The 21,632-nt window shown below is 35.5% G+C and overlaps 1 non-coding gene across 1 annotated transcript; it reads left to right on the forward strand.

Moving 5' to 3' along the window:
• Positions 1-10,786: 10,786 nt before the first annotated feature.
• Positions 10,787-10,893, forward strand: LOC145110083 (small nucleolar RNA R71). The gene has a single exon (XR_013709466.1). It is a non-coding gene; the product is annotated as a small nucleolar RNA R71 (small nucleolar RNA).
• Positions 10,894-21,632: the final 10,739 nt, after the last annotated feature.

Consider the following 21,632-nt stretch of genomic DNA (forward strand, 5'->3'; position numbering starts at 1 on the left):
TATGAAATTTGTCTTTTTGTAAATTGTCTAACAAAGATTTTTTTTTTAACTAGGAACAGAAAAAATATGTACAAATGAAAAGCAGAATCAAAACCATTATCAATAAGAAATTATTATTACTAACAATTGATAATTGTTAAGTGTATAATTGTATCGACTCATGCTCCTCCTGTCGTGCTTTTTTTTTCGATGCCCATAAATGGGATGGAGGTAAATAAATAAAGAATATTTTTATATTTATCTTCATGATATTTATCTAATGTATAGTCAATTGATATAAGTTTAAGATTTATTAATCTATAGTTGGATTAAGTAGAACCCATAACCTCTAAAATTAATGTTTTAAATGTATTTCAACTTAACTATTAGGACGTTTCGGTGTTCACATATTGTTGTTTATGGAAAGAAGCAAATACGTCAAGGAATTAGAATCTCAAAGAATTGAAATATATTATGCGTTTGGTTGATATAGAATAAAATTTGCTTTCTGTTTGGTTGTAGACTTTTTAGATGATTTGGAAAGTAAAATGTTGTTTGTTTTTAAGATGTAAATTAAGGGTTTACAGTCTGCAAACTACATCTACAAACAGAAAAATAGATGAACCAAACGTTTGCGGTCTGTAAGAAGAAGATTGTTTGTTATTTAAATATGCAAGCTAGTAAAGTAAACTAAAATTTAAATAAATTGATTTTTTAAACTTAAAATATATTCTTTCTCAATCACTTTTTCTCAATAGTTGTTATAATTTATAGAAAAAAAAAACTAAATTGCAAATTTAAAACAATAATCATGCATAAAAAAATCAATCAAATGATTGAAACCGTTTAAAATAAATACAAAATGTTGTGTATGGAAGAATTCATGAAATAATCTATGGAAAATAATCCTTAAAAAAAGCTAATTCCAAAAAAACTATAACCATATAAAACTGTAACACCCGTTTTCCTGGATGAATCGATTTAGGGTTTCAAGGAGTCAAAAGGTTGGATTTTGGAGAGAAATGAGCCTCATGATGTGAGGCATGAGAGGCACACGACGTGAGGTGGGTTAAGATGAATTGTCATACATTACTGGTCTCACGACGTGAGACATAGAGCTCACGGCGTGAGAGCTGATGCAACCCAAGCCCATGATCATTTTAGGGTTTCCTTCATATTTAAGCACCTCTAAACTCATTTTAGGGTTTCTTATCAGCCCCAAACCCTCTTTTACCTCAGAAAAACCATAGTCTTCATCCTTGTTTGATCTTTGGTCATTTTCGAGCTAATCTTGGTTTGGAAGAAGGAGAAAAGAAGAAGAAGAAGATGATCTTGTGTTGAGGCTTGCAAGGAATCTTCATCATCATCATCTTACATTTATTCTGGACCATTGTGAGTATCAAAGATTCCTCCTTTTTGTTGTTCTATGAGAATAGATCTAGGTTTTGTCCCACTTTTCCTCTTGGTTGTGCAAGCTTGATGAATGAAAACAATAAAGTTGGCAACTTTATATGTTATAGGGGTCTTAGGAGTGTTATGGAGTTCAGATCTAGAAAATGGTTAAGTTGTGGAACCTTGCATGAAAGTTGGATGTCTTTTCTTCAACCTTTGACCCAAATGAGATCTAGACATGTATTGGACATATATGTCTTAAAAGCATCGACTTTCCAGTGTATTATGAAGTTATAAGACCTTTTGGAAAGTGTTAGCTGAAGGCTTAATGGATTAAGGACTTAAAAGTTGGATTTGTGACCTCAAACTGTTCTCACGACGTGGAACATAAGGTCTCACGATGTGAGGAGGGGTTGAACCAATTTCTGATGAGCTTCTTAGGGCTCACGACATGAGAAAGGCTTCCCACGTCGTGAGGTCAGCTCAGGTGTCATTCCTTGATTGAGTTGGCTAGGTTGAATCGTGATGAGTTGGAATCAGACCGAGTGAGCTCTCATGACATGACCAAGGGCAAGTCACGATGTGAGATTTAATAGTTAACATTTGGGATGTTGACTTTGACTTTGTCAATTGAATTTTGGCTTGGTTTGACTTTTGGTCAAAATTATATTTTAGAAGGTAGACTTAGGGTTTGCCTAGTATGGATTGATAGGAGGTGTCGAGCACCCATCTTTTGGCAGGAGAGCGGTTAGCTGAGATCAGATATATGATTCAGGTGAATTTCCTTCTCTATATCTGTGGGTTGAAGGCAACAATGCCGACAATTAGATTATGTTTATAGGGTAATGATTGTCTTTGTGACAATTACCGGTTATGCTTGTATATGCTTGATTTCTTTGTGAATCTTACTGTTATGATTATATGCTAGCTGGAGGAGGTGAAATAGACAAAGATACCGGTTGAAAGAGACCGCAGTGGTTGAAATATGCCCCGTACTGGTTGAAAGAGACCGAAAGGGTTTAGATATACCCAGTACCGGTTGAAAGAGACCGAAGGGGTTGAAATAGACCCAGTACCGGTTGAAACAGACCGAAGGGATTGAAATAGATCCAATACCGGTTAAAAGAGACCGAAGGGGTTGAAATATAACTAATAATGCTTTGACTGTTATATATATATATATATATATATATATATATATATATATATATATATATATATATATATATATATATATATATATATATATATATATGGTATGGGGTATTTTGGGGAACTCACTAAGCTTTGTGCTTACATTTTTATGTTTATTGTTTCAGGTAGTTCCGGTTCGTAAAAGAAGAGTCCGACGTGATTGCACAACATCCCACAGAGTTTAATTCCACATTGATAATTTATACTTTGATTTTTAAATATTATTTTTATCTTGAATCGTTTTGCAGACAATTTTTTATATAAATTATGATTTAAAAAATGAAAATTTTACCTTGGATTTTCGGGACGTTTCAAAAACCATCTATCGGAAAATTCAAACAGATGATTCAAAAATAATAAACAAAAAATAGGATGCATCATCAGAATTATTAACCAGTTGAAACTTGAGTTGGTTGAAAAAGATTATTTGATATTATTTGCTAATGCATTGTGTAGTTAAAAAGGATTTTTCGATTACAAAAATAGTATCGAGTTAGTTGAACAAGGTTATATCGTTGTTTGATTAATGAAGTTAATAGCATGAACCAATCTGAACCGACATTAGCATCACATAAAATTTGTTTTTCCTATACTTATTTTGGGTTAATATTTATATTTATAGAATGTAGATTTATGACTTTTATCTAATTATTAATAAGTTATTACATTTTGAATAAAAGTCCGTTGAAAGCTTTAAAAAAATGTCATTGGCTTGAAACTTTTGAAGATTAAATTTGTTTAATCCAAAATTTTAATTTGAAAATGGAATTTAGTAATATAATTGATGTGCATGGAAGTACCCACTAATTTTAATATTTATAACCTAACAAACTTAGACTAACTATGCACTTATAGGCAGTGTACCTAGTCAGATTACAGTATAGCTTAGGTTAGTCGGGTGTCGATCACAGGGAACGGTGTTATTAATTAATCTATTCACTACTAAATTAATCTATTTATTAACAAGCTAAAAAGGGGTTTTTTATCTGATTTTGCAAGATCAGACTAACTTAACTCAAATTCAATCAATAATTAAAAGACACTCTTATCTAGTTCGAATCCACTTCGTCCTTATGGCTAGCTAATGATTATGGATTATTAAGTTGGTTGTTATTATATTAGTAATTTAGGTCTAAATTTACCAATAGTTAATTAATTCATGTAAAGCTATGTATGGTCACACACAATTAAACACAGAATCAATTGTGTTATGAATATGCTATGTAAGATTTATCATGTAAACACAATTATGATCATAATCTATGTTCTCTAGCACAGCAAAGTTAATTACTTCAATTACTAACTAAGATTTTGGTCGATCCTAGCTCTAGCAATTCAATGTTCACTAAATTACTAGGTTATCAAGTTCATGCAGTTAATGGTCACTAAGCTACACATAACATGAATTTAAGCAACTTAAAGCAACAACATAAGCATGCTAGGTAACAATAAAGCAAACACGAGCAATTCACCAACTAAATAAATCCATATAAAATTATGCTATTCATAAGTTTGAAGCTTCATCTAGCTAGATAAGAGTAGCTAGATTCAACTGCTCATAGTAGCAACTAACATATAAACACAACTCAAATAAGAAAACATGTCTATAAGCATCAAACAAGTAAACGAATTATGAACTTTTACTCTTTTTGGTGTTGAAAACCCTTTTCCAAGACCTTGCTTCTGCTGTAAATCGCCTCCTGGAACCTCTTCCTTCAGCCAAAAGTCCCCCCAATCGTAATGGAGAAGGATATATATATTTTCTGGAAAATCACCGTTCACGTCGTGAGAATTTAGAATTCACGTCGTGAACTCGAGGTAATCGTGATCGTCAAGGATTCCTTCACCCGGATGCTTATCTTCTAACTCTTTCCACTCACGTCGTGAACCATAAAGTGTTCACGTCGTGAGTACGTCTTTTTTTTGGGTGTTTTTCTTGTCTTTCAAGCCTTCAACCTCCAAAGTTACATCATTTAATGCTTTTAGTCCCTTTTCTTCAAAATGTCTTCTTTTTGGCTGCAAAATATAATTTAACCTTATAAGTACCATTATTCTATGCAAATGACCAAAATATATATAAAAATGTACTTAAATATTGCCTAAAAATATGTATAAATATGGCAATATCAAAATACCCCACACTTAGGCTTTGCTTGCCCTCAAGCAAATCTACTTATTTAAACTCAAACTTTTATCACTAACATCACATAGAACAATCCAATTCCAACTCAGCCATTATGCCAAGACCTCAACGCATGCATTTGTGTCTAAAATTTTTCCTAAGTAACCCCCCATACTTTAAATACTCACAATCTTCATAAACACTCGCCCACTTCTTTCGAACAATGCTCATTTTATGCAACCCTCCGAATCCATCCCCAGAATTCTTACTAGCCTCAAAGTATTTTTGTAAAGCTACCCAAGCATACATAAACTAGAGAATTACAACTTTTTAGAAGATACCACAACTTGGAGCTCCTGAATTTTCCTTTTCTTTAATGTATAATCTCTTACTTTCTTTGAATTCACCATCTTTGTGTAATTTTGATATCTTCAACTTTTGAAACTTCAGAATTTTCGATCTTTGATCTTCTTGCTTTGATACTTTTATGCTCCAAAAATTCTTCAATTTTTCACCTTTTTGGTAATTTCTCTCTTTTTTTTACATGTATAACTCACTTTTTTTTATATCCCTCAAAAACCTACATGCTTAAGCAAAGGCGCTTAACTTCAACCTTTATTGGCTAAGACATAGCTTTCCTGGATACATTTCAGGTTTAGGCTGCTAAACATATTGCATCCCTCAAACTAAACGAGGTTATGTTTTTGTTCCATGATTTCACTAAAATAAGGGAGACCACAAATGCACTATAACGTGTATTGGCTCAACTAAACATTTGAGCTCTTATCGGATCATCCCAATGCAACACTAGCAACTTAAGTTTAAATTATTATTACTAGATTCAATTATTAGATTATTATTTCAAACCTACGCCTAAAATTTAAAATTTTAAATTTTTCTCTAGCAATTTACTTTTTCTACCCCCTACCCCACACTTATTTCATACAATGCCCTCATTGTATGCTTAAAATAATATAAAAATTAAGAGAAGGGAGAAAAAGGAACAGACTCCCCTGGGATAGTGGCGTGATCATCTCCAAAAGTGCGGATGGAATGTGCATCTTGAATACAGACCTTGAGAAATAGAAACTTGGACTTGAACTTGCGAAACCAACCATCAATAAAAACTTCAATCTTCAAAAAGAATGGTGCAAGCCTCCAAATCATGTAGACAATGCGGGAAAGCATACGCCACATTGTATATTAGAGAAAACTGCCAATTGAATCGTCACAAAAAGTGGCATAAGGAATGGTAGTAATTCCGTGTAATGAAGAAGAACGGAACGAAATGAATATGGTGGAAATTCACATCTCACGACGTGAACAGTTGATGGTTCACGACGTGAAATCGCTAAAGCGCGCATTTTGATTTTCCTTGAAACCTTGGTCACGACGTGAGAAATATTGGGTCACGACGTGAATCCTGGGTTAACCAGAATTAAAACTGGCTTCTTCCTTATAAATAGATCTGCTCCACTCAACATCTTAACGAATTAAGACCCTTCTAAATGCAATGAATTTTGACGACTCTTCTAACTATAACCTCTCTCTCGACTCAACCCACACTTATTTCCAACTGTGGGTTTCGACTTCCAACTTTTAAACTTGAACGACAGTTGCCTAAACGACCACGACTCTTGACTCGACCTTACTCCTTCCCCGAAAACTCCTGAGCAAACTGAAAGTTAACAACCAAAGAAGAGCAAAGTAACATAATATCTTAATAGTGTTACAATCCAAACAAATTTAAAAACAAAAATAAAACTAAACCAAAATGAAAATAATAAAACTAAAAGAAACGATCAATCATCCTCGTCATCCTCGTTCACGCCGCTAGTGTCCGCTCTGTCACCTCCATGTCCGCTATACTCCGTCCACCTCGGGCAAATTGGGTAGTGATACCCCAAATGTTGCGGCTGCTCCACCCCAAGGTGTCGAACGACGTTCTCCATGGTGCCCCCAATCCAGTTGACACTCAAAGATAACTGGTCAAAATAACCAGCCATATCACCCCCAAAAGGTGCCCCTACCATGGATGCGGGTGGATGCATTGGTTGCCCTCTTTCTCCCCTTCCTCTTACGTTCCTGTGCCTCGGCCTCGGTTGTGGTGCAGGTTGGTCGGTCGGCTGCTCATCACCATCATCATTATCTTCAAGAATTCCCCAATGTGTCCCATAATTCTTGACCACCTTCATTGTCTCTAAATACCCCATACTAAACTCGTGCCCCTCCATGCATGTCAAAGAACGAGTGATGCCGGGAACAAGGGGGGCCATAAGATCGGGCCAAGCGCGTAACAAAATGCCCTCCACAAATGGGGCTCCCGGGACGGGCACTCGTAGCATACTCTGCCAAGTATCGTGCCAAGAAATACGGGATGTTACAGCACACGCCGGGCTGTAAAATGCACCATAAAAAGAACAAGTTGGCCTTAGTAACCTTATCACCATGGCGTTTGTGGTGAATAGAAAATGTGATAAGGCGATGGATAAGGTGATGTATCGGTGATTTGATGCTACTTTCGGGGGATACACCGGAATTGAACACACCGGTCGCGATATTGCTCCAAAATTCCGGTCCTGAAACCCCATCCGCATAACGACGTGTGGCGTCCCTCAAAAATAAAACAAACTCATGAGTCATGGTCTCATGAGCCTCGTATAACCCCATTCTGCGTGAAAACTCCACCAAACTGCACTCCCGATATTCCCCTCCTAGACGAAAGACCAAAGCTTGCGGGAAAGTAGGATCTTGAACATTTTCATGGAATGTCACCGTTGAAAAGAATTCCACACATAGCTCTTTATAGAACTGCTCTTGGATGGCAAACAAATTGTACCACCCCTTGCACGTGAAGGAAAACCCATCCCCCAAAAATATCTTAGTAAGGTATTGAGACATCCGATCCACCAGCCCAACCTCCCTCAACCGTGCCCACTGAATAGTGGGGGCAATAGCAAATTCCCGGTTGTAAAGCCATCCCAAGCGATTGTTCCATCGCGTATAGATATCCCGGGGCGTAGTTATTGGAAAGTGGTAAAATGGATGTAAGCCCGCTACTCCAGTTGGAATCTCTCTTCTGGGAGCCATTTCTGCAAAAACATCAACAAATATATCCAAAAGAAACAACCCAATAGATTAGCAATTAACAGAACTGAAAATGTCCAGTCCCAGTATTTACGTCGTGAATCTTTTAGGATTCACGTCGTGAGTTCGTAACCCAGCAGCAAAAATCGCTAAAATTAGAAGGAAAATCAGGTCACAATATTAATGGGTTTTACTCCTATACTAATCCCAAGCACAAAGCATCAACATTCCAAGGCTATTACGAGATTTTTAAGAATTAAGTTCGACATTTCATCTAACCAACAAACCCTAATCCTAAGTTCAACTATAAGAGAAAAATTAAACTTAATAATTAAGAATCATTACCTTAGATGGAAGTATTAGGAAAGCAAAAACGAAAATCGAGAGTTGTCGGCCAAATCGGAACAAAAGGGGGGGAACCAGATTTGTTGTTTCACTTTGTGAGGAATAAACAAAAGGGTCAAACTGGTTCTTTACCCTTTAATCTGTGGTCCCGTGTTTTTCAAAACTCACGTCGTGAGTCCTTAAGGATTCACGTCGTGAGTCCTGTCTGGGCTTAATATTGGGCCATGCATCCCTCATCAAAATTGGATTAGTCTTGGGCCAATTAGTTTAATAAAAAATGGGCTGATACGCATGAGTGGTAAATTATCCGGTTTATTCAGAATTCACGTCGTGAGTCCCCAACGGTTCACGTCGTGAATCCTGTACGAAAATTATTTTTATTTTGTCTATTAACCAAATTCTTAATTATTACCGCTTCATTTCTAGGGATCCCACACTTAGTGTTTAATTATGAATAAAGCGATTTGGATGATATGATCTATGTTTCTAAACTAGAATGCAAAAACTAAAAAGAAAAGAGAAAATAAATTGCAAACCAAACTCGGGTTGCCTCCCGAGAAGCGCTTCTTTTTCTTGGAGTCATTAGCCGGACTCCTTGCCTCCTACGTTGAGTCATCCGAAGAATCCACCACTAGGATCTTTTGTTTCTTGAAACGCCTCTTGTAAGCTTGAACTCGTCTTTTATACGCCTTTTTCAAATTTTCCTTTTTAGCTTTGACCTTATCTTCATCAGGCTTGCGTTTGGTCCCTTTAGTGCCCAAGTTTTCTTCATTCTTGATCTACATAACATTCTTCTCTTCTTCCACCACTGGAATTGTTACTTTAGAAGTAACCTCCTCTTCATCACTCGTCATCTCATCATCTTCCTTGCTCACCCAAGAAGTTGGACTTGTGTAGGCAATGACTTCAACTAAATATGGAACAGATGCTCTTGGTTTTGTTCTTTTAACTTGGTGAATTGTTGTTATTTCTTTTTCCATGAGCTTCTCTAATTGTTCAAGTTCATTGTCTTCATCAATGCTGAAAACCTCTTCTTGAGCATGATTCCTTTGAGAGCCATCTTCTATCCCAAAAATTTCCTTTTCATTACCAACCCTCAAGGTGAGCTTAGACTCTCGAATATCAACAAGAGCTCCAGCAGTGTTTAGTAGCGGGCGACCAAGAATAATCGGTACCATGGGATCTTCTTTCATGTCCAATACCACAAAGTCTATTGGAAAAACGAATTTCCTAATTTTTACTAAAATATCTTCCACAATGCCCCGGGGCTGTGTCACTGAACGGTTTGCCATGTGAATAGTCATCCTTGTAGCCTTCAACTTCTGAATATCTAACTTCTGATAAAATGAATAAGGCATCAAATTTATGCTAGCCCGAGAATCGGCTAAAGCATAAACCTTCATGTTGTTCCCAAACTCACATGGAAGAGTGAGGCGTCCAGGATCCCCTATCTTCTTAGGTATTTTCCCCAACACTGCTTTTGAGCTTTGCTCACTTAGGATCACTTTAGAATTCTCCTTTAATTGGTGACGAGTGTCTAATAAATCTTGTAAGAGCTTAGTAGAATCTGGAATCTTCGCAAGTGAATCAATAAAAGGAGTATTAATAGGAATACCCTTTAATTGTTTGATAAACTCAAAATGTTCTTTCTCTAATGGACTGAGACTAGCTCTAGATGGGAATCGCAAAGGTGGTTCATAAACTAGAAAAAATATGGAATTTTCCTGTTCAGACTGAGCCCACGACGTGAGCATAGCGGGCTCACGTCGTGAACTTGGTGTTCCAGCAGCTTTTTCATTTTCGAGCTTTGGCTTCTTTGGCTTTGGATCGGGCTGTTGTGGCTCCACTTCTAATGCTTCTAGGAACTCAGAGATGGCCTCTTCTTCAGTATCTATGGCCATTACGTGAGATTGGGTCTTCTTTTCAGGATTTTTCGGGAACATCGTCTCGTGAACCAAAGTGGTTAGTTGACCAAGTTGCACTTCAAGATTATTGATGGAGGCTTGTTGATTTTTTATTAAAGCCTGCTGTTCTACCATCATTGCGTGATGATTCTTCATCAAAGTTCTTTGTTCATCAATAGCAGAATCAGTAGCCTCGTGTCTCTTTTCTGAAGCTTCCATAAACTTAACTAACATGGTCTCTAAATCGGGTTTTTTCTCAGCTGGTGGCTGCTCCTTTTGGTAGAAGCCTTGGCTTGTTTGCCTATACTTCTCTTCCTTTTGCTTCTTGTATTCTTCATATGGCAACCACTCTTTCTTCGGTTTCCTCCAGTCTTCATCGTACTTGTCCCCACTCGAGTAGCATACATGAGCCTTTTTATTCCCATACTCATCCAAGTTGCAGTCCTTGGTCAAGTGTGGACCATTACACCGTTCGCAACCAACTCTTATAGCATGAATTGATTGGTCCATTTGTGTTAACCTCCGGTCCATATTATTCAACATAGCCATCATAGCTGCTATTTCTTCAGTTTGTGCACCTCCACTGCCCTTGATTCCATCTTGCCTAGGGTTTTGGTACTCATGAGAGTGCTTCGCGAATTCTTCAATCAGCTCCTTGACCTCCATTGGATTTTTCTTTGTCAAAGGTCCTTGAGAGTCAAGGAGTTGTCTTGTCATAACATTGACCCCATCATAGAAGATTGACATCTCTTGTTGAACATTAAGATCATGTTGAGGGCAATTTCTGATCAAGCCTTTGTAACGCTCTCATGCTTCGTATAATGACTCCCCCAGTTGTTGTTCAAAGTTGGCTATTGCCTTCTTGAGTTTAGCTATCTTGGATGGTGGGCAAAATTGTTCAAGAAACTGCTCACGCATTTGAGCCCAAGTGGTGATCGTACCCGGTGGAAGTGATTTTAACCACTCTTTAGCAACTCCCTTAAAAGTAATGGGAAGCATCCTGAGCAAAACGGTGTTTCTATTTACATTTGGGACATTGAAATAATCCGCAATGTCATTGACTTCATCGAGATGCTTAAAAGCATCCTCATGATCATTCCCATAAAATGGGATATCCTTCAGTGCAGTCAAGATGTGTCCCTTCAGCTCGAATGTGGCAGTGGCAGGTATTGCGGGTTGGACTAAACCGGGACCCACATCCTCTCGGATTCGCTTCTTGTAAGCTCCCATGGACATCTCCTCAATGTTTGCCATTTCGTCCTCTTGTTTGTCTTCGGGCTGACTCGCAAATATTCCAAATTCTGGGTCTGACTCGTATTCTGATTCGTGTGGATTAGAAACTGGACCAAGTTCTTCAACTTTGCCTTTGTCCTTTGGGGTTGAACTTGACTCTCCTGCCTTCTTTCCTGTCTTCCTTGAAAATGCTGATTTTAGTTCTTGCAAGGGTGTCTTCTTTGGCGTTTGATCTTCCTTCGCGTTCTTGTTCTTATTTTTGTGAAGGGTTGACTCCGGATCTTCAAGTGGTGGCACCAAAGGCGTGTTAGAGCCTCTGGTCATGAACTCCTGCAAACTAAACAAAATAACAACGTAAAAACGAACTAAAATAGAAAAATAAACTAAAAACTAAAGAAAACAAAAATTTACAGTTCTCACGTCGTGAATATGTAAGATTCATGTCGTGAGTCCTATAACATATAAAAAAAAAATTCAAACTTTGCTGGAAAATTAACTTTTTGCAGGTTTTATCCCACAAAAAGGATCGATTAACCCAAAGCAAATAAATAAATAATAAACTAAGCCGTTCCCCGGCAACGGCGCCAAAAACATGATGTGCACGGAAGTACCCACTAATTTTAATATTTATAACCTAACAAACTTAGACTAACTATGCACTTATAGGTAGTGTACCTAGTCAGATTACAGTATAGCTTAGGTTAGTCGGGTGTCGATCACAGGGAACGGTGTTATTAATTAATCTATTCACTACTAAATTAATCTATTTATTAACAAGCTAAAAAGGGGTTTTATATCTGATTTTGCAAGATCAGACTAACTTAACTCAAATTCAATCAATAATTAAAAGACACTCTTATCTAGTTCGAATCCACTTCGTCCTTATGGCTAGCTAATGATTATGGATTATTAAGTTGGTTGTTATTATATTAGTAATTTAGGTCTAAATTTACCAATAGTTAATTAATTCATGTAAAGCTATGTATGGTCACACACAATTAAACACATAATCAATTATGTTATGAATATGCTATGTAAGATTTATCATGTAAACACAATTATGATCATAATCTATGTTCTCTAGCACAGCAAAGTTAATTACTTCAATTACTAACTAAGATTTTGGTCGATCCTAGCTCTAGCAATTCAATGTTCACTAAATTACTAGGTTATCAAGTTCATGCAGTTAATGGTCACTAAGCTACACATAACATGAATTTAAGCAACTTAAAGCAACAACATAAGCATGCTAGGTAACAATAAAGCAAACACGAGCAATTCACCAACTAAATAAATGCATATAAAATTATGCTATTCATAAGTTTGAAGCTTCATCTAGCTAGATAAGAGTAGCTAGATTCAGCTGCTCATAGTAGCAACTAACATATAAACACAACTCAAATAAGAAAACATGTCTATAAGCATCAAACAAGTAAACGAATTATGAACTTTTACTCTTTTTTGGTGTTGAAAACCCTTTTCCAAGACCTTGCTTCTGCTGTAAATCGCCTCCTGGAACCTCTTCCTTCAGCCAAAAGTCCCCCCAATCGTAATGGAGAAGGATATATATATTTTCTGGAAAATCACCGTTCACGTCGTGAGAATTTAGAATTCACGTCGTGAACTCGAGGTAATCGTGATCGTCAAGGATTCCTTCACCCGGATGCTTATCTTCTAACTCTTTCCACTCACGTCGTGAACCATAAAGTGTTCACGTCGTGAATACGTCTTTTTTTTGGGTGTTTTTCTTGTCTTTCAAGCCTTCAACCTCCAAAGTTGTATCCTTTAACGCTTTTAGTCCCTTTTCTTCAAAATGTCTTCTTTTTGGCTGCAAAATATAATTTAACCTTATAAGTACCATTATTCTATGCAAATGACCAAAAAATATATAAAAATGTATTTAAATATTGCCTAAAAATATGTATAAATATGGCAATATCAATAATATGTCATTTTGGATTTTTGATAAGTTTTTCAATATTAAATTGATTTAATCATATTTAAAATATTTGAGAATGCTATTTAATAATAACAGAAAATAATACTTAAAGTTTGATTATATATATATATATATATATATATATATATATATATATATATAGTCTTAGGCCGACTATTATTAGTTTTAAAATTTGTAAAAACATAAAATAATACTTAAAGTTTGATAATTAAAATTATACCTTTTTTCTATCAAGAAGATATATGCAAATTTAAAGACGTGATTATGTCTATTCCAATATATGAGATGATATTTTTGTCTTTATAATAAGAGAAAACTACAATAAAGTCATTACATATTGGCCTCATAATCTCTTTAGTCCTTATATTTTTTTTATTCAATTAAGTCTCAAAAACCGGTAATCGTATTCAATTTAACCCTTTTAACGGACAATAGTGTTGGGTTTTGAGCATTCTAACACTCCTAAGTGTACATGCAACCCTAAATACCTTGGATATATGTTTTCTCTATTATACATGCAAATATGAACTTTCCAAGATATTCACCCTAACTAGCATAATAACACTGATTCAAATGAATATCTCAAGTTAGAATTACATACCTCTTTGATGTAGAATGTCTTCATGAAGCTTGAGTGCCTAGTGCCCTAAGTGTGACACCTCAAATGGTTCACACAACATCAAATGCACATGGAATGACTTGAGAGAAATTGGAACACTTCATAAAATCGGCTAGCCCTTTTTCCTCACATATATTCTCCGATTTCTTGAGCCATGGGATTCTTTTATATGGTGGCTATTAGGGTTACACCATGTAACTCATAACTTTACCCATTCCTTATGCTCCATGGATTTTAACCTCCATGGAGTATCCATGGGTCACCCCATGGACTTAGTCCAACATAAGGAATCTTGGATCACAAGCCCACATATAAAAGAATGAATGATTTACACAATCAACCCATATATTTAATTAGTCTCCTTTTGATCACTTAATTAATTCCAAGTTAATTCTTGATCAATACTAATTAAATAACCTTATTAATATATTAGAACTTATAATATATTAATAAACCTTAAGTGTTGTTTCTCTCATTTTAGTCTATCCAAATGCATGATGCCATGCAACCCAAATGGACCATGCCGGGTCGGGTCAAGTCTTACCAATTATAGTTATGGACTTAGACATTAATCCAACTGTCTCCCACTTGGATAAGTCTAAAACTATTATTGCGTACGACTTTAAGAACCGACTAGCAATCGTAGCTCTCAAAAGCTTCTGTCGAACTCTGACCTTGCCGATGATCTCTGACCTTTGTCAATGACTTGTCCATTAGATAAGGGATCATATATTCCTCCATTCTAGATATCATATGGACTGAGACATGGATTATAATCATTCTCTATGTCCATTTGTTGTTTCCCGATTTCCGATTTATGACGACTGACTAATTGAACAAATCAAATCAGTCCAGGCCCGGCCGAGCACTTACATTTGTCATCACCAAATCATCGAGGGGCCCACATATATCGCTTTTATCCCGAAGGTAAAAGGAATGGATAAACTTCGACTCATATGGCTTGTTCTACTACTTGTTGAATCATACACAAAGGCACGTTTTATAACATCGAGTTACCAATGCGTTTTCGTGCTATCAATGTATAACCAACTCATAGTAACAACTCATATCTCTAGGTTTGAAGAATATAAGATATTATCGTCTCATGATCACTCGTGATAAAATCCATGAAGTGATTCCAATGAGCGCGGGTTGAATCCAATACTCAGAACTTATGAGCACTCATGAGTGTTGTAGCACCACCTTGTCCCACATCTTAGACCTCTACAAGCCCAACCCATGACAGTCTTGATTCATATCTACTTCCAACATATGACCGACTGTGGATGGTTTGAATAACTTAATCATTCAGGAAGAATGACATAGTTATTCTGGAAGTCAAAACATGCAAAGTGAAACACAATAATAATCGAATCCAATATGGTCTCAGAACTTATGAATATACATAAAACACCTTTTATTTATCACCATATGATTACACATTATTCATTGTATACTGTTTCAAACTATCAACTTTATACTTGAATTAAAACAATAGTTGTCCCATGCTCCAAGCATGTACACTATGTTTTCTAAACACTAGTCATGCCATACACCAAGTATGCATACTATGTTTGTCTATGATCTTTACTTTGTGAAATAGATCAATTGAACATAACTTCAATGATTCTCTTTTCACAGTCCCAAATCCTTACTGCAAATGCAAGAATTCCAAATTCATGCCATTTACTGAAATCTGTTAGATTCTAAACTTATATGCATTGATCCTCTTGTAATGATTATGCACAAAGTCACAAGGACTTGACAACAAACATTACAGAGCATTCCACGGAGATCAACTCCTTGGAAACATCCTTCTTGCATTAAGTTTCCTAATCTTACACAGGTTGAATAATTTCTAACTTTGAAACATTTCCATATTCCATTTTGACTATCACTTCTGAACAAGAGTTGCCTCCTTACAGATTATGTCAATATGGTCCTTCCAGAATTAACACTATACTTCCAACTGTCCTTGAACAACCAATCTTTGGTAAACCTTGGATTGTCCTCGACAATTGCTTAATCCTTTTAGTCATATCCAGTTCTAGACCTTTTCCCTTCTTAATGCCCCAGACATTTGGAAAATTTTAGAAAGGATGAATATAGCACATGTAATCGATCCTATATCCAAAGCATATGGGACACGATTCATGATGTCTCACATAAAGACTAAACCAGTCTTTTGCTATAATATTTCCATTTCAATTTGTCAAGTTCTCATAATTCAGATTATAAAAAGGGATGCCGTAATCATAATCGAATTTTAGAACGCAAATAATGGACCCATATATAGAATTTCCTTATGTTGAGCCATTCCAACATGAAATTCATATATATATATATCCTTGACTAAATATGATTTAAAACCTCAATCTAAACTTTTAGATTTGAGATGAAGTATAATTTCATCTCCCTTAATTATAGCAAAACAACTTTTTCCCAATTGAAACCTTTTGCTTTCTATAATTAACATTGCTAACTTGCAAGCTTTATCATAATTATCATGCTCCCACTAACACGATGATTATTAGCATAACACTTATGCTCCCACTAGCTTTGACATGTACTCAGAAATAAAGTTCAGATTTCTGATACTAGATTGCTTTGATAAAACTTTATCAAAATCATACACCTTGCCTTAGATAGCACACTTGTGTGTCTAAACAATTTTAAGAACTATGAAAAGGGATGTCGTAATCATAGTCTCAATTGTTTAGACCTTTGCCACTTCTCACAAGTCCATGTTAGTGTGCCGGTTAACCACACATGCTCCACTAACGACTTTGAGAATGCAAATATCACAATTGCTATCTAGCTAAAATCTACTTAGTGAAAGTGTTTCCTCACCATCATTTTCATGAATCGGAGAGAAACCTTATGACACTTATATTTAATGGTGTATGTGTTCTTATCCATGTGAATTGTCAAAACCATAGTCACAAGACAAGGATAATGACAAATTCAAACTCATATGGACTGAACTCAATCTTAATTTCTTGCCATGTGGCAGCTCAAGGGTCTGCCATTGCTTCCAAGTTGCTGTGCAACCAATTGAGAACTCTAAGAACTCATATGCAAAACCAACTATAATTGGAATGGACACAGAAATAGTCAACACGATAGGTTATAAACCTCAAGTCGTGTGCTAGTGAAGAACTTTAGGTTTTACTCTTGATTAGTTCTTGAGACTTTCAAGACCTTTTAAGACTCCCACTGTCCTCTTGACATATAAGACTCTCTTGTCAAATATTCAAGAGATAGTGTGGATTCTAATCAAGACAAACACTTCTCACAATTGGCCTTAGTTGGTCTTTGTTTTATCCAAAACATCACAACTTACCAATTTCAAATGTACAAGAGTAGAAACCTTTTACTCTTACATTTGACAAGTGTTTTTAAACCTTCTTTAAGACATGTCACTCAAGTTACAATCTTGGAGTATGACTCTAAGAATTGTTTTGGAATGAAATATGACCCATCTTCTTGATTTAACCACTTCAACAATTCATAACTCCTCTTCTTAGCTACCAGAATGCACTTAGAGGATGAATTGTGATAAGGTATCTTAATCATTAAAATGATTATATAACATGATACTAAAGTACTCTCCCATCTTTTCAGATTTGAGAAACTTTTATCCATCTGCCTAATTTGATTCTTCTCATTCGTTCCGCCATACACTGAAATTTTTTCCAATGCTTCAGAATTATACTTAAGCCTGTAAGTATAACCATATTTACTAAACTTTAGTAAATCATGACGAATAGTCTTATCGATCTTTTGTGGTGGACTTAATCAGTGCACAAGAATGTGTACTCAATCCCTTAGTCCGTTACTTGACTCACACATCCATGTGAACAAGTAGTTAGTCTTAATTTTTCCAATGCTTGAAGGTTCTCATTCATCATGCTCTACAAATTGCATGATTCCAAGTTTCGGTCCAATTGAAACTTGGGTGATGAGAATCTTTCCTTATTTGGTAAATTTTGACACTACCACAAATGAAAGAATCAAATTCATATTTCCACTCTTGCTCTTAATGGAACCTTATAAGCAACACAGTTTTTTCACAAATGCCATTGTAAGCATATTTTAAAATAAATAAAATCAAAAGATTTACCTTTTATTTTAAAACTTTGCGGAAAAACTCATCCTTACAATCCATATGAAAACTTGTTGTTATCTATTCCTAAGCACAATATCATAACTCCTAAGAAGTAGCTCAAGAATCCGATCTTCAAACTATGTGATAGAAATCCATCTACGCGATCAGATTCAGCATATTCTTTCTTTAAGTTTCTTCACTTTTTCTTTGATTCTTAAAACATCACCATGTGACCCAGTCACATCATGTATCAAGAATCTCAGAATAGAAACTTAGCAGAGTTAGATAGTGGACTTTACCTGAAGTAGAGTCAAACTTATTGACTTTAACATCCTTAGGTAAATTTGGCAGCTTCGCAACCAATGCCCCTTTCTTTGGCAATGGACCCTTGATAATGGGACTATCTCAAACTTTAGCCTTTCTCTTTACCATTTGGTCAACCGAGTTGACTATGGCCGATCCCTTTCCATTGGGAAGAGAGAGCTTTACTGGATATCCAATGTCATCATTGTCAATGTCCATAAAGTTTTAGGAAGTTGATCTTAGCAAATAGATAAGATCATTAAGGGTCTTGTCATAGTCTGTTTCATAGGAGTCCCAAAGGAACTCACTATGTGACTTAGAAAGTGATTGATCATCAGCTTCCTCTAGACTTTGACACCTAACTCTCCCGGCTTGTCAATATGTGACTACATCTCCAAGATGTGATCACACATAGACCTTTGCTTGCCAATAGGGCTTGAGTGACCTTAAACTTTTCAGGAACTTGTGGGTTAGGGAGAATAATTAGAGGAGGTGAAAGAAGTATGATTTCCATGGGACATCATCTTCATTTTAGGAAAACTTGTTTCAAGAGATTTGGGAAGATCATCTTTTGGGAGATATTCAAGATAGTTGATTTAAAGTCCTTAATATAAAACCCAATATGAAATATTAAGGCTAGGACCCAACACAATACTTTTATAACTTGGAAGAGGGATGCCGTAATCCAAGCTATAAAATATTTGAAGGTAGGTGAATGACGATTCACCAATTTCCACCAAGATAAACGAAATGTATTATTAGGTTTTAATTGGTTTTGAAACTCCTAGATTCTTTTGAGATTCATTGAACTGTTCAATGACATGTATCAATCTCGAGTGTGCCCTTCAGGTTTTGTGACTGGGATGCCGAGGATCACAAAACAAGGTGTGAATAACCATGCAAATATACTTGGTACCCTTAAGTGTTTACCCCTCAATCGATGTGTCGGTTAACCACACACGCTCCATCGATACTATGATAAACATTAAGTTACCATTTTCCTACCTTGTTAAATACGAGTTAGTGTGCCGGTTAACCACACACGCTCCACTAACCGACTTAAACAAAGTGCAAAGTGTAATTTCATGGGTTAGCACCAAATTCACATTTTCCTAAGTAACTAAGATTGAGAATTTATAAATGTTTAGTTACTTAGTATTTATCATTAATACTTTTAATGAAGGGAGAATTATAGTCCTTGTCCTACCCGTTCGGCTAACGACCCTCCACTAGTCAAGGAAGCGGTGGGTGAGAGTGGACACCCATTAAACTGCCATTTTATAGGCAGTAACCTTATACCCCCCTTATAGACTGACTTCGTGAATGAGGCCTACTAACGGTAAGACTGACTTTCTCTTATACATATATATATATATATATATATATATATATATATATATATATATATATATTATTAACTTATAATATTATAAAGTATAAGGGTTGAATTTTAACTTTTAAAATTCTAAGGGCTTAACTTGGAATTAAAGTATTCATAAGAGAAAACTTTTCAAATTCCAAAACTTGAGGGCAAGTTTTGAAACTATTCAAAACTAATTAATTCCATAACTTATGTGTTTAAAGTAGTTTTAATTAAAAAACTCTTCAAGTTCCATAACTTGAGGACAAGTTATGGAAGACTTTAAACTAATGAAAGAATGTAACTTTTCTTTATTTTTGTAACTTATGGAACAAATTAAGGTTACACATTTTATTACTTAATGAAGTGACTCTTGAACCTCCATAACTTGAGGACAAGTTATGGAGTCATAAAACCATTCAATGAAGACAAGACTCTTCATTTTGTAACCTTTGCCAACTTTTATGAGTTTTAAGAAACTTTAATGTGACTTTTCATGTAACTTGAGGACAAGTTACACAAACACATTTTAGAATCATCTCTTAGATTAAAATGGATTGAAAACAACAATTTCTAATAATTTTTCTATTAATCTAAGCAACTCATAGAACAAGATAATTTAATCAAACATTTTCATGTAATTAGACTAACCATTAAACTAATACAAAACATGAATTTATTGACAATTATCTTTGAAATTGGATTAGAATGAACATTACCACATCAAAAACAAGTTTATAGGTTCAAAAACAGCTTATGGTAATGTTCCTAGTCCATTTCTAGCCAAAAAAACTCGAAGATATGCTGACAGGGGCTCCTACTCGTCGAGTGTATGAACCTACTCGACGAGTAGGATGATTTTCGTCACGGACTCGGCGAGTTCATCAGTGGACTCGGCGAGTCCAATGCCCAAAATGCCCGAAATTCGACTTTTTCAGCATTTTTCAGCAATTTGCATCAAGTATAATTGAAAACAAGCCTAGGCTCTGATACCACTGTTGGGTTTTGAGCATTCTAACACTCCTAAGTGTACATGCAACCCTAAATACCTTGGATCTATGTTTTCTCTATTATACATGCAAATATGAACTTTCCAAGGTATTCACCCTAACTAGCATAATAACACTGATTCAAATGAATATCTCAAGTTAGAATTACATACCTCTTTGATGTAGAATGTCTTCATGAAGCTTGAGTGCCTAGTGCCCCAAGTGTGACACCTCAAATGGTTCACACAACATTAAATGCACATGGAATGACTTGAGAGAAATTGGAACACTTCATAAAATCGGCTAGCCCTTTTTCCTCACATATATTCTCCGATTTCTTGAGCCATGAGATTCTTTTATATGGTGGCTATTAGGGTTACACCATGTAACTCATAACTTTACCCATTCCTTATGCTCCATGGATTTTAACCTCCATGGAGTATCCATGGGTCACCCCATGGACTTAGTCCAACATAAGGAATCTTGGATCACAAGCCCACATATAAAAGAATGAATGATTTACACAATCAACCCATATATTTAATTAGTCTCATTTTGATCACTTAATTAATTCCAAATTAATTCTTGATCAATACTAATTAAATAACCTTATTAATATATTAGAACTTATAATATATTAATAAACCTTAAGTGTTGTTTCTCTCATTTTAGTCTATCCAAATGCATGATGCCATGCAACCCAAATGGACCATGCCGGGTCGGGTCAAGTCTTACCAATTATAGTTATGGACTTAGACATTAATCCAACAAATAGGTCATCCAACTTTCAAATATTACATTTTTGTCCCAGATTTCAAAATTTATTACAAATTTGGTCCATGATTTACACTTTTGGCATAGATTTTAAATTTTATTTCAAATTTGGTCCACAATCTACCCTTTTTGCCCAACTTTTAGAATTTTGTTATGAATTCATCCTAACTTTAGTTTTTTTTACAATTTGTTTTCTCAAAATTTTGTTTTGAATATGTTTTTTCTTTATAAAATCATATTTATACAATAAAAAACATATTTTC

The sequence above is a fragment of the Lactuca virosa genome, chromosome 4 (assembly GCF_052849685.1).
Source record: "Lactuca virosa cultivar CGN04683 chromosome 4, Lactuca_virosa_CGN04683_v6, whole genome shotgun sequence".
NCBI lineage: Eukaryota > Viridiplantae > Streptophyta > Magnoliopsida > Asterales > Asteraceae > Lactuca > Lactuca virosa.